The sequence below is a fragment of the Callorhinchus milii genome, unplaced genomic scaffold, assembly GCF_018977255.1.
Source record: "Callorhinchus milii isolate IMCB2004 unplaced genomic scaffold, IMCB_Cmil_1.0 Scaffold5, whole genome shotgun sequence".
Taxonomy (NCBI): Eukaryota; Metazoa; Chordata; class Chondrichthyes; order Chimaeriformes; family Callorhinchidae; genus Callorhinchus; species Callorhinchus milii.
This window is the reverse complement of record NW_024704746.1, coordinates 33,501,369-33,514,797: the sequence shown is the minus strand read 5'-3', so window position 1 is coordinate 33,514,797 and position 13,429 is coordinate 33,501,369. Positions and strand designations below refer to the sequence as shown.

The 13,429-nt window shown below is 41.1% G+C and overlaps 1 long non-coding RNA gene across 4 annotated transcripts in view; it reads left to right on the top strand.

The window, feature by feature from the left end:
* Window positions 1-948: 948 nt before the first annotated feature.
* LOC103179833 overlaps window positions 949-13,429 on the top strand; it is a 65,713-nt gene continuing 53,232 nt past the window's right edge. For 2 of the 4 annotated variants that reach the window (XR_488033.2, XR_488034.2), the window contains exon 1: window positions 953-1,177. This is a non-coding gene — a long non-coding RNA (uncharacterized LOC103179833). Of the gene's footprint in view, window positions 1,178-13,429 lie in introns of all 4 variants that reach the window. The other 2 variants (XR_488032.2, XR_488031.2) reach the window with 2 other exon arrangements.

Genomic DNA, 13,429 nt, shown 5'->3' with positions numbered 1-13,429 from the left:
TCGCTATATCAAATGCAAGGATTATTATTATTATTATCCTTGTTTTCAGGTTATCAGGATTGAGAGCAGGTTACAATGCTGTACATAACAACAACAAATTAACAACAACATAAGTCAAAAGGGCAGCTTTGTGTTATAATGACAATCATTGCATTTGATAAAGCGCCTTCCACATTGGAAAGAAGTGCTGCTCAGGATTTTGCTGCAAAACCTTCCATTTATTTCTTTATAATGGATGTGACAGTGCAGAACAATTAAAAGGCTGGCTTGTTCACCCCACTTAAAAGACTGCATATGATTGCTACAACTAGAATGCTGCGGCTATAAATTGTTTCAAAACCATATTGGAACAATAATTTTATTGATCCCAAATTTTCCTTTCAACTATCCAATAATATTTTGACCATCTTTAAACCTCAGAATTGGATAAATGCAACAAACAGAATAAACATTAAAATGTTTCTTTACCAAACTGCAACATCACCTTTTAAGAGGCCATTTGTACACTGAGGTAATATAAAGTAATTGTTTTGTAACACACTTTATATTTATAAACAGAAGTGAAGTACCGCAATTCTTGCTCATGGAAGTCTCAGTTTAGATATGCTTCCCTGTTGTATTTCCCATTGTTCCAGTTTTAGAAAATATTAGCCTTTGTTGTGTTTTAATTGGCAAGAGTTTGACTTTCAACCATAAGGTTTGAAAATGCGATAGTGTATTTGGAACAAGATTTTGAAATGATTCTGGAATATTGAATCCTGCTGGTAATCGTCTGTGTGTTATGGAGACCTACAGGAGCTCGGCTCTTAACACCCCCATAAGGAGATCTCATTAGAGCAGAATTCCTACGGGTTGGCATGACCCACATCCAATTATTATCAGGTTTCAATATTTATGAATCTTTATTTAGAATCCTGTTGCTAAAACCAATTTGTTGACAATTTTTTATTGCAAACACAATTGCTCTGGTTAGCCCTGCATGGACTTGGTTTACTGAAAAACACAGAAGTTGAAGAGGCTGTGCATAGCAATGTGATAATCTGCTACGGACGTGTTGAAGGCACCAGTGAAGGTCATTGTTGTTACTGCTTTGGAGTTGCTATCAGAATCGAGATGCATTTCTCTTTTTGCATTCCAGGGTGTGCCTGGGTTATGCTTGCTTTTCAGTAATGCCTTGGTGAGTATTCAGCACTGTTATTGCATTACAAAATAGCCGATTATTTAGTTGGTTGTAGAATTTTTGCTGTTGATGCTCTAAAGAATGGACAGTGAGGGAAGCTCTTCAGAGCAGAGATGACAGGTTGCTCATAAGCAGGGTTACTTGATCTGACGGTGACAGGAGTGAGTCTGAATTGGTGAGGCATATTACATCTTCTTTGAAAAGACTCCTTTGCCGATTGAGTTCAACAGTGACATTTGTCTTTGCTTGTTAATCTGGACATCGTATCAAATGTTTGGGGAATGTTGGCACTCTAAACAGCCCTAAATATATTGACAGACATTTCCGACCAATTCTACACGCCATAATAGTTTTGTAGGAAAACATCCTTATTTGTCCAAAGAAAATGCACAGTATGTGTGTTTCTTTGACTCTAGATTAATATGGTATGTAGGCAAGCACAGTTCGGTGTGAGACATGTGTAAATACAGATATCAAATGTAACTTTTTTAAGTGAAGGGTTTCTTGATTTAAGGTAGAAGCACGAAAAGTTTGCCAAACCAACCATTTTACTTAGTATTAATTAATATACTGTTATTTATGTTAATAATTGACTACACACCACTAAAGCCCTGGTGCTTTACATTTTTCAAACATCTGTTTCCTATTGCCATAATTCTATCAAAAGAGAAATGAAACAATCCTATGCTAATTTATATTCGTTTAGTGATACTGTAGGGAACCAAAATAATTTGGTTTCCAGGCAGAGTTTACCCAGCCAGCCTTTAAACATTAATTTCCTTTTCCTAAAGTGTTCTGTTAACTCGCATGAACCTGGGTTCGATGAATTACAGAACATTAGTGGAGCATGATAACTCATTTTACTGATATTTTTGGAACAAGGTGGTTCAATCCTTCTACTTATCAAAGGGAACTTGTGTAAACATTTTTCTAATTTCAGCAAGGAAGGTCAGCATTACCCGCTCCAAGGTCAGACATACTACCATAGTAGTTATGTTCTACAAGTATTGAAAAGCTTTCCTCTCTGCTATTCTAGCAGTGTGTCTTAACCCTCAGTGAAGCACAACAATAATGTTCACATTATTATTTATTTTTGACTATATAAGGTACAATATTTGCTGAATCAGGCACAATTTTGAGCTATAGGCCGGTGACCACTGGATCTTAGGTTGAACATACCCAGCCAGATTCGCTTTGCATAGGACCCTCCCAGGCAGTAACCAGAAGAGACTGTTGCTTATTCCCATTGGTTTCGGTTGTCTTAGAAGTAACAAAAAAATTAATTCCCTCTTTCCCCCATGCACCACAATTGCTGTNAAAAAAATGTCATTCTCCTGGGAATAGGAGGCTCTTTAGGAGTCACCACTGTCATGCAAGACGTCTTTACAGAAGTGACTGGACCCCATTTTGAAAATGTCCTTGGCAGTCAGTGAAGGTATTCACTGGGGGTGGGTATAATCATAATAATCCTTGCATTTGATACAGCGCCTTATCACGTCTTCGGGATATCTCAAAGCGCTTCACGGAATAGACTGTAAAGTAAATTGAATGTACATTTTGTGGGGAAAACAAGGTAGCCAATTGCGGAAACAGTGTCCCACAAGCAGTCGTAGATTAAGTGGCCATATTATTATTTTTGAAGTAATTATTACCCCCGGAAAAGCGATCCACTAATCGACAAACAACTGGGTTCCTACTTACTGCTAGGTAAACAGGAGTGTGGAGTAACAAAACTTGCCAAAAGTTTTGCCTAGCTGGGAATCAAACCCAGGTCTCTGACTTACATTCATGACTGTGACCTCTGCAGAGTGGCTGATTGGGAAACTGGATTGCTCATCTCTAGAGTAGTGTCTGGACCTCGAAAATCTAATTCTGATCACTAGAGAATTTACAGCATGATTACGTCAGTGTGAAATATGAAAAAATTTACAGCTTGCAAGTGAAGTGATGGAGTGTGTGGCATGATAGCAGGCGTCTTGAGAAGTTGCTGCCCAGGGGAACATGCAGTTTAGATCTGAAAGGTTTAGGATTTAGAAAACTGCAGGAAGAATGCAGCTAATCTTGTGGCCATTACTAATAGCGTAGTCACTGTCTACTTGTGTAACACCGGCAACACATTGTTTGAGTTTTATTCTTCAATGACTCAGTATTTTAACTTCCTATACAACATATGTTGGGAGCCTGGCTCAGCTGGTTGCTCTCTCGACTCTGGGTAAGAAGGTTTTGGGTTCACGCTCAGTTTAGGCTGAATTCTCCTATATAGTACAAAGATGAGCCATCCTTTAGATGAGATGTAAAAGCAAGGGCCTGCCTGTCTGTTCAGGTGGACGTTAAAGACCCCATGGCACTATTCGAAAATTCAAGGGTGTTCCTTCTGGTGTCCTGGACAACTACCCTCAGATAATATTGATCATTCACTTCTGTTTGTGTGATATTGGTGTGTGTAATTGTCTGCTCTGTTCATCTACAAAATGCACAGATTACTATAAATCCTGTGAAGCACTTTGAGTCATCCAGCTGACACAAAGGGTGTTTTATCAAATGGGAGGATTAATGATTATTCATATAAGAGTACTGCGGGTGCTGGCATCAGAACTGTCAAAACCCAGGAATGTTGTGTTTGTTTTAATAGGTGGCATTACTTTAGCTGTGTTGGTATTGTATTGTACTGCGCTCAATATAAAAATAAACACTTTGGTATTCAGGAACTTAAGATCACTGCCCTTAAATGTGTTGGAATTGGTTTAAAAATCACCCAATTTCAACCAGTGTTGGCTTTCCACAGCTGGATTGTAATGGTGGCACAGAGCCCCTCAAATAAACATAAGTTTCCCAAACTCAGAGCAGGGAATGTTGGAATGAATCTGAGGTTTGACCTAGAATTACTGCATGGGAGGAGGCCATTCAGTTCATCAAGACTAAACCGATTCCAGTTCAATCACTGAGGTAACTATAATCCTAATTCCCTGTGTTTTTTTTGGCAAAACATTTAACATAGTTTTGTTTTTGAATTTTTATGGGATGTTTATGATGATGTGTTTATGGTGATGCAGGGAACAGAAAGAAGATTATTGAGTCCAAAGAGTAGGATATATGGAGAGAGTCCAAGCGAATCAGACTGGGCAAGTCCTAGGGATAAGAAGTAGAAGTGAATCCAAATACAAGTCTTTGACCCCAAAGGTGGACTGAAGGCTAGGTGGTGGGGATGGAGCAGTGAGTAAGGCAGGACCAGGGAAGAAATAACCATGTCATGTTCTCCTGAGATATCTAAATAAATCACTACAACGGTGGAGAAAATATCAGCTAAAAATCCAGTGACAGTGAAGAAAGAAGTAAAACAAAATAAGGGACCAAAAGAATGTCAGGGAAAAGTGAGGGAAAAAAAGTCTATGCATAGGAGAGAAAAAACAAAAGTCAGGAATAAAACCTTCAACTGTACGTTAAGCATTGAATTAGAAAGCTAAAAATTAAAATGGAAACAAAAATGTGTGAGAGGGTTAGCTCAGCAAACACCAGCCTGCTTCATATCCCTTGCCTGCTCCATCAGTCTGCAAATCTTCAGACGTTCTATTCATGCTCACTGGGGACAATGCAATGCGCTTTGCATGAAGTATATTCAGCATTTGTAGTTTCTTGCTGTTGTGTTGCAGAGAATATGTACGGCAGAATCATTCACAACAGTGTCTGACCCCGAAGAAGTAGAACCACTTGCTTTTTTCCCATTCCTTTGAATGACTGTGGGTTTAGTGAAAATATCTTTCCAGTTATTCTGAATTATGTTGTAGTTTAGTAGTGTCGAAACCACCTTTGCCAGGGTTTGGAAACTTGCTTTTGTTTTTGCCTGTTATTTAGTACAAACGTCTCTGTTAATAATTCCTTTCTACATTGGAGATTAACGTATTATCTTTATATTATGGGAATCCAGTCATAATGATGCAGTAAAACAGACCTTATTGAATGCTTGGCATGTATTTTAAGTGCACAATACAATTCAACGATACAATACAGAATCAGTACCTCAGATGCAGAATAAAGTCCATACTTTTCTCTATATTTGCCTTAACTCTGAAGTCAACTGAGCACCCCTTCCCCCTCTCTGCACCAGTTAGACAGTCTTTTCTCACACCAGCCCACGCCTGTAGCCTCTCTGAGGGAAATAGGCAATTACTGCTAAATTATGGGCAGTTTTGTGCTGTGAACTCGTACTCCAGAGTCGCTGAATTGTCACTATCCCAAACTGATATTACTCAGGACTCTTACAATGACCGTAAACTCATCCCATCACTCTGGGTTTTAATCTGGGTCATAGAGGTGAAAAGGACAAGATTCTAAGCTGTGGGACCAGCCTCTTATATTGAATGTTAAGTTTCCCAGATTACAATCTACTTCCCATGATCAAGTTTTGCATTTCTTGTCCTGTTTGGTTTAGTTTGTGTTAGCTGTGGTGGGGCAAGTTAAATATTTAAATGTCATTATCTTGACAAAAACAGAAGCTCCCTGCTAACTGCACAAAACTACATCCTCATGTTTGAAAACAAGAGTGTTGCGAAATAATTCCATGACCAACATGGCTCTGGTATTGTTTGCTGGTGTGCTGTAAAATCCTTTTATGGTCAAAATCAAAATAATTTATTTTGGTATTTAAGAAACGAAGGAAGGAAATATGAAGAAATCAACCCCATACTTTGTCTGAAACAACGATGTGAAAATATTATCCCTTTTAAGTTTAGTTTTTAATTTTTTTTACTGTCCAGTTGTTTTCTGTTTCTGATTTTCTTCCCACTGGCCTATATCTACCCCCTCTCTCTCTTTCTTCCTGATCTGGCCTCCTCTTGCTGGGGTTTGGTACCATGGATGCTTGTTGTCCTCTTGTACATTGTCCAAGTGGCGACTGTTCGTGTGAGCTCTGGCAGGGAATGTAAACAGGCCACTCAACTGTAGCATCACATGTGAGCGTCACATCTTAACGGGACAACACATCTGAGCCTGAGCTCTCCTCACCCGACTGCCACATCCACATAACCAGTAGTGGGGTGTGGTAGAGTAGTCCAACCTTCTGTCTCTGTATCTCTTTCTCACTGTCTGTGTGTGTCTCTCTCTCTCTTGCCCTGTCTGGGGAGTGGTCTAGGATGCTACACTGGGTGAGGGGCGCTATATAAATGCAAGCTGTTGTTATTGTCATCTGTATCGCTCTGTTTGTGTGTTTCTTTCTTTCTCTCTGTCTGTCTGTCCTTGTGCATATTTCTCCTGTTACTGGTTTGAAAGTGATTGACAGGTTCTGCTGCTAAATGGCACATCACGCTGCTGTTTTTCTCTCTGAGTCAGACCAAGACTGGACACTCACATACCATCTGAAATCGTCAAACCAAGAAATGCTGCAAATTTATGCTCTAAGCATGCATAAAGCCACAGATTTGGAAAAATCAACTTACTATTGCTTTCTGCACTTATTGTTACTCACCCTGCTTCCCCCCCTGCCCTCCACCCTCCCCAATCCCGACCATCAGCTCGGGTCCGAAACTCTGACTGTCCAGCGCCTTGGGACGTCCTCCCGACGTGAAAGGCACTATGTAAATGTAATTTTGTTGTTGTTGTTACTAAATTCACCACTTTCAGATATTTTATTAAAATCGGTTTTATTTTAATTCTATACATGCTTTCGTTGTCACTTTTCTCTTTTCCCCTCTCAAAGGCAACAAGGTCTGATTTCTCAGTGATCAGTTGCCTTCAGTACTTTTTACCAAGTGGCCACTATTTATGTGTAAGGCTGGACAGTGACCTTGGGGGATATTACAGCATCACCTGATATCATTCATAACATCTTTATATGGTTGGATGATAAACCCAGCAGTTACACAATTTGTTAAAGTGAAGCGCAGTTCTGAAACATACAAATAAATACAAGTCACTAATTGAGGAGCTGGATATAAAAATTGATAGTGGAGCTTATTACGATTGCATTCAGAGCAAATCATTCATTTGGGGAAATTTCCACTGGCAAGGGATCAGCCTGTATTGCTCTCACTAATTTGCGGTAAACAGAAAAGCGTCTAGTGTAGTCTGAACGATCAAGGACAGTACAGTACTTTAGTGACTGAACAAACCTTATCAGCAGTAGAAAAACTGGGTGCACATAACATCAGCTAATCGAGCTGCAGCTGAATGTAAGCAATGCCCTTAAAGTTGTGCAGTCTCTGATTGTTAAGTGTCGGCCTTGATTTTAGATACTGGCAGTTCTTTATTTATGGTTCTGCCTTTTGCAATGTTCATTCTGTTAGCAACCCATTTTCTCAAAGCAATATTATCTTGGGTTAAAGGTGAGCCATATTCATCAGCTTTGCCATATAGTCCTAAATGTTGTAAAAGAAGATAACTGCACATTAACTGGCTTCATGTTTTAAAGGGGAAGTTCTTTCAATAAAAATGAACATGTTTTTCTTTTCTTCGAGAGAAAAGACAGAAATGCCTTGTGTAGTTTTCATCACACAAGAGACACTGATTATCATGTCATGCATTTGTAAATAAAAAAAATTGACAAACACATTTTCGTGAAGATAATTCCCCTTTAAAAATTGTTGATCAGGAAATAGCCTTGGAACAGACATTTTATACAGAATTCCCCACTCCCCTTAAGTGAGATCACAAAGTTCTGCTCCAGTGACAATAACATGGATTATGGACTGTGAGTCACACTCCCCAGCAAGAAATATCCTATCAACAAAGTACATGAACCAGCCTTTTTTCTCCTGTTAAATGTAAATACTCCCGCCCCCAGCTTGAGTGCCCAGCCAGCAATGTCGAGCAGACATCCTCCCTACGTGAAAGGCGCTATATAAATGTAAATTGTAATTGTAAATGAGCTATCAATGAATTACATTTAATACTAATAGGAACCTACAGTGCTATGCAGTTTGACGTATTCAGTCTTGTGATTGTATTACAAAACAGAATGCTTTGATAGCTAATAATTTATAAACATGTATTTTGTTTGTCAAAGCACTTTGTTTCACAGTTACATTCAAGACGTGCAATGCTAGGGCAACTATTGGCTGTGCTAATACCTTGTTTACTGCAGACTACTCAACAAAGAGAGGCTTGTACTTTTTAGGTAGGTCCTTAGCAGGCCAGATGCTACAGACAATGTGGAAGAATTTTGTTCTTATAAGCCCTTAACAAGCCCTAATTCCTTCCAGCCTGTTAGTTTGTTTGGGTCTCTTTCATCAACACAACAAGCGAGCTAATGAAATGCAGTGGCAGATGGTTAATGGCTGGGAAAGTGCAGGACCTTTTTTTTTTCCATCACCCCCCACCCACCCCCCCCAACCTCCACTTCACTGCAGGACCGATTTGTTGCTGAGTAACGCCTGGCAGTTTGAGTCATTGGGGTCGAAAATGGGGAGATTCCAAACAGGATTTCTCACCAAGAACTCCTAATGGCAGATGGGAATTAGTTCTGGTAACCGGATGTGAGTCATGCAGGAAAATCTCCTATCACCCCCGCAACCCAGAACTCTGCTTTGAAGTCAGAGTTAGGCTCTCACACTTGGCTTGACATACTTCCAGCAACTGGAGGAAAGTACCCATTTGTGACTTACCAATAAAAAAAATCAATAAAAATATCCTGTTTGAAATCCTCACATCTTAGACCCCATTATTTACAAGCATGCGGTATGCACACAGGGGCGTGTAGAAGTAGGTTGGCTTTGTTCACTTTTACTCAGCTTTACCCCCACAATTCCCCTGCTGCTCAGGTAGATGTCAGTGGTCCCAAAAGCAAAATTTCAGCTCTCTGTTGTGCTTTAACAATTCTATTTTTTAACGTCGTACACAGATAAGCGCCTGTGCCCATTAGCTTACCAGCATCTGTACATATCTAGTAACACATCCTTGTCAATTTTTGTTTATTGTGTGCCATCTCAACAGGAGTGACGAAAGAAACTCTGAACTATTTTGAAAAATGCGGTCAAAAGATTTGAGACCTGTGCTTTGACCTGATTCATCATCTCTGTGGTGCAAGGATTTGGTGTGGATGTGAAGCCTTTGATCTTTCTGATCATGTCTGTCACAAACTCTGCGTGATATAAAAATGAAGATGTATTGTCAACATGTATACGTCACATCCCGTGTGCTTCCATCCTTTTCTACCAGTTGTCAGCACACAATTAATACATGCTGATTTACAGTGTCAAGGTCAAAATAGCTTTCACTCTCTTTAAAATCTTTTAATGGTGTTAGGGTTCGGTACATTATTCTAAACCTGATGTATGGCAATGTAGTTAACTGACGCTCAGAGTGAGTAACTGTAAGATTTGATCAGACGGTTGGCTCTGTGTTACTTTGTTACTCTGACCAGAATTCCAAGCTACAGATAAGTGAAAATGTGAGCCACATGATACTGTGGTGTAATCTGTGTTGCTGTAGCCATGATGTCTGGTTTCAGGGACTAGTACATCTTCTGAGCTCTCTGCAGTTTATACTGAGCCCTGTCAAAGAACCCATTACTAGGTTGACTGTTTGATAAAACTATCTATTGATTCCAAGTAACTGGGATACTCAGTACACATCCTTGCAGGTTGTAAAGAACTGCATTTTGTAGTTTACTTTTGGAAGTCTTCAGGCATTTATGTTTACATTTTATTTTGGAAGGAAAGTTAATTGACCAGATCTTGTGTACAAGTTGGGCATTTGTAGGGAAAAGAGATGTGTTTAATTCAATTTTTTTTGGTGGGTCAGCTAAATGTCTGACACACGCAGAAATTCATCACTCCAGATTACATGGTTACCAAATTCCAAAAGGTATTAAGCGCAGATTGGGAAACAACAAGGCTTGGAGACCTCAGAAAGTGCGACTGAAATAATTCTAAAGTAAAGGTGATTATTGTTTGAAATAATAATCATTTTATAACAGATTTTTAATATTTTTAAAAAAACAGCTTTTTCTGTTATGCCTTCAAATCTCTTTAATTTTGCTTTAGTTTTGCTGCCCGAAATCTCCCAAAGAATATTGACACTAGGAAGCAGAGCTGCCTGGCTCCTTGTGATAAATGTTACATGTACCTTAAAATGAATACTAAGCTGACTTATCTACATGCTGACATCTGTTACGTGTATCGTTACAATATGCTTACACTGGAGATAAAATATAAACCAAAAGAGCCTAATCTTTGGTTGCTTATGTCGTCAGACACAGTTGAAGAACATTTGTTTTCAGTGCAGCGATACAAGCTGGTGCCTATTAGCCGTTTGTGGTAAATAAATGCTGTTCTCATGCCTTGCTTATCATGGCTGTTTAGTTTTTCTTTAGCAACTGCGGTTCAGGCAGCTGTGGAATTGTGAAACCTGTGTTTAATAAGCAATGCAAAATTATTTTATGATCTGGTAATCTCCCACCTGCAGGTGCCTACTCCAGGTGCTGGAGTGTGGGTTGGTTTCCATCCAGCACTCAGTTCTCTATTCGTGGAACATTGAGGTAACTGTCGGGCTGAACATAATGAAAGGTATAAGAAAGTCTTGATTCTGTCATGGAGTGTGAAATCAGGAGTTCACACTTGTTGGTTCTCCCTCCTCGCTCTGCACGAGTGGCACTATATAAATGCAAGTTGTTGTTGTTCTCCAAGAGCATCAAAGTAAATTGTGAGTTCACTGTCCCAATGTGGGGATTGAACCCACAACCTTGTAGCTTAGAGCAGAAAGTGCTACCCACTGAGCCATGTTGATACCTGGAATAGGAGTAAATCCCAGTAGCAAAGTCCAGGGTGTGCTGATTACCTTAATGGTCAGTAGGTGACATGCAGATATGGAAAGGAGGAGGTAAAGTGCAGGAAAAAATGAAAGTGAAACACAAGAGAAAATACCTGCGTGTATGTGTGTGTACGCATGCACACATCTGGTGAGGTTTGACCTATTGTTAACCAAGCAAATGGATACAATCTACATTTGATCTTTAGTCCACAGCTCAAACATTTACATTAGCAAAAGCAAATGAGAAAGAGCAAATATGCATCCATCGCTTACTTTTGATAGTGCTGTTATTTATGAAGGAAGCTGTGGATGTCAGCAATGTGACCCTGGGACATTTCCAGTAAACTCTTGTCTTTATTCAGGCAAGCAACCAGCCCACTGAACCCGATAGAAATCCGGACAACTACAAAAACAGCAAAATGAAGACTTAGAAGGTTACCTACTTCTAAGATCGTCTTCTATCATGTGTGCACTTCACAGTTATTATTCAAGAATGTGGCCAAATGAAGTACAAAACAAATTACAATATTTAAATTGCCTCATTAACAGCAGCTCTCGCACGTGAAGTGAAAGTGAAATTTCTGTTCATATTTATGTCTCCACATGCCTGCCCACAGTCGCAGAACTGCAAGTGCACTTTTATGATAATGTTTTCAAATACAAATTCCCCCTGTGTAGCTCTAAACATGAATATAACTTGCATCAAATCTCTCCCTGTTTGATCTGCTGTAAAACAATCAGGCATCTGACATAAAACAACAACAACAACTTGGATTTATATAACTCCCTCCACGTCGGACGGCATCTGTAAACTCTTACAGTTTTGGATCCCAGGACTGAGCCAGGGGGAGGGGGGGGGGAAGGTGACCAAAGGCGCGGTCGTAAAGAAAGGTCTTCAGCAGAGACCTGAAAATGGGAAGGGAGGGAGCGAGACGAAGGGAGTGAGGAAGGCAGTTCCAGAGAATCGGGGCATAGTGGCTGAAGGCACGGCCACCGAGGGGGGAGCGGAGGATTCGGGGGACAAGGAGGAGGCCAGACCCAGAGGAACGAAGGCAATGGGTACTGTGCTGAGGGGAGAGGAGGTCAGAGTGGTAGGGGGGTGCAGAGGAGTGCAGGGACTTGAATACGAGGGTGAGGATCTTGAAATTGATCCTCTCTGGGATTGGGAGCCAGTGCAGTCTGACAAGGACTGGGGTGATCGGGGAGCGGAGTTTTGTGCGGGTGAGAATGCGGGCGGCAGAGTTCTGAATGAGTTGGATTTTATGGATGGTAGTGGATGGGAGACCGGCGAGGAGGGCGTTTGAATAGTCCAGCCAGGAGGTGACAAAGGCATGGACCAGAGTTTTAGTGACTTTTGGGGAGAGGTATTGGTGGAGACGGGCAATGCGTTGGAGGGGGAAGAAAGCGGTGCTGGTGAGGGACCGGATGTGGAGGAGGAAGGATAATTGGGGGTCGAACCTGACGCCTAGGAGAGTTTTAGGGGGAGGTGGAGGAGGTGAGAACCGTGAGATTTTAGACGTTGACGAGAGCTGAAGAGTATGGTTTCCGTCTTGTCAACGTTCAGCTAAAGGAAGTTTGCGCTCATCCAGCCCCTGAGATCTGACAGGCAGGCTGACAAACATCAGGGGACTGGGAATCGCAAAGAGAGGTGGAAAAGTAGAGTTGGGTGTCATCTGCATACATGTGGAAATGTACGCCATGTCTGTGGATGACATCCCCAAGAGGGAGCATGTAGATCAGAAGGAGGAGGGGGCCAAGGATGGATCCTTGGGGTTCCCCGCAGGTGACCGGCTGAGAGCGGGAGGAGAAGCTGTTTATGCAGACGTACTGCTGGCGGTTTGCGAGGTAGGACTCGAACCAGGCGAGTGCGGTCCCACTGAGGTGGATGACGGAGGAAAGGCGGTGGAGGAGGATGGCGTGATCGACTGTGTTGAACGCGGTGGCGAGGTTCTAGGAGGACAAGGAGGCCGAGGGAGCCCTGGTCACAGATAGAGAGGATGTCGTTTGTGACTTTCACAAGCACAGTCTCTGTGCTGTGGGCAGGGCAGAAACCGGACTGGAGGGGTTTGAAGAGGGAGTGGGAGGAGAGGTGTGCGTGAAGTTGGTTTGCAACAATGCGTTCTAGAACTTTTGGGGGGAAATGCAGGTTAGAAATAGGGCGCTAATGGCTGGGGTTTGAGGGATCTAGGGAGGGTTTTTTCAGAAGGGGGATGATGACAGCAGTTTTTGAGGGAGGCAGGGACTGATCCGGAGGAGAGGGACTGGTTGATAATTTATGACATTTATAGAAAGTCTGGTATTATGAAGCACGACAGACATCTACGAGAGTAATTATGTAAATAAACATTTTTGTGTTGGGCTAAAATTAGTGCCATTGATTTACGAAGGTAATTTTATTTTAAAGCCTATTTTAAAAGCTGAATGTGCTTAAAACACTTGTCAACCATACATGGAGGTTAACATCTCAACACAATATGCTAGTTTACATTAGTTTTAATAGGAATTATC